This window comes from Pseudophryne corroboree, chromosome 8 (assembly GCF_028390025.1).
Source record: "Pseudophryne corroboree isolate aPseCor3 chromosome 8, aPseCor3.hap2, whole genome shotgun sequence".
NCBI lineage: Eukaryota > Metazoa > Chordata > Amphibia > Anura > Myobatrachidae > Pseudophryne > Pseudophryne corroboree.
Genome location: NC_086451.1, coordinates 167,697,184 through 167,701,802, shown reverse-complemented (window position 1 = coordinate 167,701,802; position 4,619 = coordinate 167,697,184). Strand labels below are relative to the sequence as shown.

At 34.7% G+C, this 4,619-nt stretch overlaps 2 non-coding genes across 2 annotated transcripts; both read right to left on the bottom strand.

Annotated features, from left to right (window-relative positions):
• Positions 1 to 407: 407 nt before the first annotated feature.
• TRNAS-ACU (transfer RNA serine (anticodon ACU)) lies at positions 408 to 481 on the bottom strand. Its single transcript has one exon. It is a non-coding gene; the product is annotated as a tRNA-Ser (tRNA).
• Positions 482 to 3,899: 3,418 nt separating this feature from the next.
• On the bottom strand, positions 3,900 to 3,973 carry TRNAS-ACU (transfer RNA serine (anticodon ACU)). The gene has a single exon. It is a non-coding gene; the product is annotated as a tRNA-Ser (tRNA).
• Positions 3,974 to 4,619: the final 646 nt, after the last annotated feature.

The following is a 4,619-nucleotide window of genomic DNA, read 5'->3' as shown; positions in this document are numbered from 1 at the left end:
TGTCAACCCGTATTATTTCAGTAGACATTGAAATGAGGATGCATCTTGCTGCCTTTCCAATGAAGCAAATTAAATTTAGTAATAGGTGAAAAACCATCCCTACAAAGGTGTTAATCAGAGACTTGGCTTTGTGGACACTTTTCAGAGAACAAATTTGTTAGCATAAAAATAAAGCCAGAAAATGAAGAGCTGTTTAATCACTCAATTGGATTTTTTTTGCCAGCATATTTCTTTTTCTCTGCAACCCACTGCTAAATTGTGCTTCCTAGCTGTTTTTATAAAATCACTGAATCAAATCTAACTCTGATTACATCAGAGAAGGCCAGGTACCCTACACCATACCAGGGGGTTTGAAATTTTGACTTGTCTACTTAAAGATCACCAAAATCTGATAACAAGGTCAATTACGTCCCCGAGTGGGATTGAACCACCAACCTTTTGGTTAGTAGCCAGACACACTAACCAATTGCGCCACAGAGACACTTTGTAAAAAATATATACTGACAAAGGCTAATAAGCATACATCTAGAACAATTCCTAGAAAAACTTTAAAAAGTCAATAATCTGGAGAGTTTTTGTAAGATGTTTCTTCCATCAACCAACGAAGAAACACATTGGTACTTTCCCATGATGAGTGAGTGCTTCAGGATCTCTTGCACTTATATGTGCAGCAGAGTACAGCAATGGAAGCATGCTGGGCCCATAACCCAGAGGTAGGCAGATTGAAACTATCCTTTGCTATATGCATTTTTTTTTGTTAATTTAAGTAATCAAAACTGGGATTGATATTTTTGCTCTTTTATTTTTACTTAAAGTACAATAACTTTTACCATTTTAATTTGTTTTAATAGTATATTGACAGTATAGTTTTCTTTAAAAAATCCACTTAATTTTCTTTACCCTATTATTAAAAGGGTAATTGACAAAAGCAAACTACATTGTCACCAGAAGAGCAATACAAAATGTACAAGTGATATATTAAAATCATCTTTCCAGCTTGAATTTCAATGATGCATTGGGGCAACGATTTTGTGAGAAACATCTTCACCCTTAAATAAAGATTTTCTTAATTCCTTACCTGTGTGCTAATTAGATATCACCTTGTTTTCACATTAAACAGACTTCTACATGAGAAAGCAGCAAGGATGCAGTGGCGTTAATGTTTCCTGGTGTCAACCTGTATTATTTCAGTAGACATTGAAATGAGGATGCATCTTGCTGCCTTTCCAATGAAGCAAGTTTAATTTAGTAATAGGTGAAAAACCATCCCTACAAAGGTGTTAATCAGAGACTTGGCTTTGTGGACACTTTTCAGAGAACAAATTTGTTAGCATAAAAATAAAGCCAGAAAATGAAGAGCTGTTTAATCACTCAATTGGATTTTTTTTGCCAGCATATTTCTTTTTCTCTGCAACCCACTGCTAAATTGTGCTTCCTAGCTGTTTTTATAAAATCAATGAATCAAATCTAACTCTGATTACATCAGAGAAGGCCAGGTACCCTACACCAGAACAGGGGGTTTGAAATTTTGACTTGTCTACTTAAAGATCACCAAAATCTGATAACAAGGTCAATTACGTCCCTGGTTGGGATTGAACCACCAACCATTTGGTTAGTAGTCGGACACACTAACCGATTGCGCCACAGAGACACTTTGCAAAATGCACATACTGACAAAGGCTAATAAGCATACATCTAGAACGTTTCCTAGAAAGACTTTAAAAAGTCAATAATCTGGAGAGTTTTTGTAAAATGTTTCTTCCATCAACCAACGAAGAAACACATTGGTACTTTCCCATGATGAGTGAGTGCTTCAGGATCTCTTGCACTTACATGTGCAGCAGAGTACTGCAATGGAAGCATGCTGGGCCCATAACCCAGAGGTAGGCAGATTGAAACTATCCTTTGCTATATGCATTTTTTTTTGTTAATTTAAGTAATCAAAACTGGGATTGATATTTTTGCTCTTTTATTTTTACTTAAAGTACAATAACTTTTACCATTTTAATTTGTTTTAATAGTATATTGACAGTATAGTTTTCTTTAAAAAATCCACTTAATTTTCTTTACCCTATTATTAAAAGGGTAATTGACAAAAACAAACTACATTGTCACCAGAAGAGCAATACAAAATGTACAAGTGATATATTAAAATCATCTTTCCAGCTTGAATTTCAATGATGCATTGGGGCAACGATTTTGTGAGAAACATCTTCACCCTTAAATAAAGATTTTCTTAATTCCTTACCTGTGTGCTAATTAGATATCACCTTGTTTTCACATTTAACAGACTTCTACATGAGAAAGCAGCAAGGATGCAGTGGCGTTAATGTTTCCTGGTGTCAACCTGTATTATTTCAGTAGACATTGAAATGAGGATGCATCTTGCTGCCTTTCCAATGAAGCAAGTTTAATTTAGTAATAGGTGAAAAACCATCCCTACAAAGGTGTTAATCAGAGACTTGGCTTTGTGGACACTTTTCAGAGAACAAATTTGTTAGCATAAAAATAAAGCCAGAAAATGAAGAGCTGTTTAATCACTCAATTGGATTTTTTTTGCCAGCATATTTCTTTTTCTCTGCAACCCACTGCTAAATTGTGCTTCCTAGCTGTTTTTATAAAATCAATGAATCAAATCTAACTCTGATTACATCAGAGAAGGCCAGGTACCCTACACCAGAACAGGGGGTTTGAAATTTTGACTTGTCTACTTAAAGATCACCAAAATCTGATAACAAGGTCAATTACGTCCCTGGGTGGGATTGAACCACCAACCATTTGGTTAGTAGCCGGACACACTAACCAATTGCGCCACAGAGACACTTTGCAAAAAGCACATACTGACAAAGGCTAATAAGCATACATCTAGAACGTTTCCTAGAAAAACTTTAAAAAGTCAATAATCTGGAGAATTTTTGTAAGATGTTTCTTCCATCAACCAACGAAGAAACACATTGGTACTTTCCCATGATGACTGAGTGCTTCAGGATCTCTTGCACTTACATGTGCAGCAGAGTACTGCAATGGAAGCATGCTGGGCCCATAACCCAGAGGTAGGCAGATTGAAACTATCCTTTGCTATATGCATTTTTTTTGTTAATTTAAGTAATCAAAACTGGGATTGATATTTTTGCTCTTTTATTTTTACTTACCATTTTAATTTGTTTTAATAGTATATTGACAGTATAGTTTTCTTTAAAAAATCCACTTAATTTTCTTTACCCTATTATTAAAAGGGTAATTGACAAAAACAAACTACATTGTCACCAGAAGAGCAATACAAAATGTACAAGTGATATATTAAAATCATCTTTCCAGCTTGAATTTCAATGATGCATTGGGGCAACGATTTTGTGAGAAACATCTTCACCCTTAAATAAAGATTTTCTTAATTCCTTACCTGTGTGCTAATTAGATATCACCTTGTTTTCACATTAAACAGACTTCCACATGAGAAAGCAGCAAGGATGCAGTGGCGTTAATGTTTCCTGGTGTCAACCCGTATTATTTCAGTAGACATTGAAATGAGGATGCATCTTGCTGCCTTTCCAATGAAGCAAATTAAATTTAGTAATAGGTGAAAAACCATCCCTACAAAGGTGTTAATCAGAGACTTGGCTTTGTGGACACTTTTCAGAGAACAAATTTGTTAGCATAAAAATAAAGCCAGAAAATGAAGAGCTGTTTAATCACTCAATTGGATTTTTTTTGCCAGCATATTTCTTTTTCTCTGCAACCCACTGCTAAATTGTGCTTCCTAGCTGTTTTTATAAAATCACTGAATCAAATCTAACTCTGATTACATCAGAGAAGGCCAGGTACCCTACACCATACCAGGGGGTTTGAAATTTTGACTTGTCTACTTAAAGATCACCAAAATCTTATAACAAGGTCAATTACGTCCCTGAGTGGGATTGAACCACCAACCTTTTGGTTAGTAGCCAGACACACTAACCAATTGCGCCACAGAGACACTTTGTAAAAATTATATACTGACAAAGGCTAACAAGCATACATCTAGAACGTTTCCTAGAAAAACTTTAAAAAGTCAATAATCTGGAGAGTTTTTGTAAGATGTTTCTTCCATCAACCAACGAAGAAACACATTGGTACTTTCCCATGATGAGTGAGTGCTTCAGGATCTCTTGCACTTATATGTGCAGAAGAGTACAGCAATGGAAGCATGCTGGGCCCATAACCCAGAGGTAGGCAGATTGAAACTATCCTTTGCTATATGCATTTTTTTTTGTTAATTTAAGTAATCAAAACTGGGATTGATATTTTTGCTCTTTTATTTTTACTTAAAGTACAATAACTTTTACCATTTTAATTTGTTTTAATAGTATATTGACAGTATAGTTTTCTTTAAAAAATCCACTTAATTTTCTTTACCCTATTATTAAAAGGGTAATTGACAAAAACAAACTACATTGTCACCAGAAGAGCAATACAAAATGTACAAGTGATATATTAAAATCATCTTTCCAGCTTGAATTTCAATGATGCATTGGGGCAACGATTTTGTGAGAAACATCTTCACCCTTAAATAAAGATTTTCTTAATTCCTTACCTGTGTGCTAATTAGATATCACCTTGTTTTCACATTAAACAGACTTCCA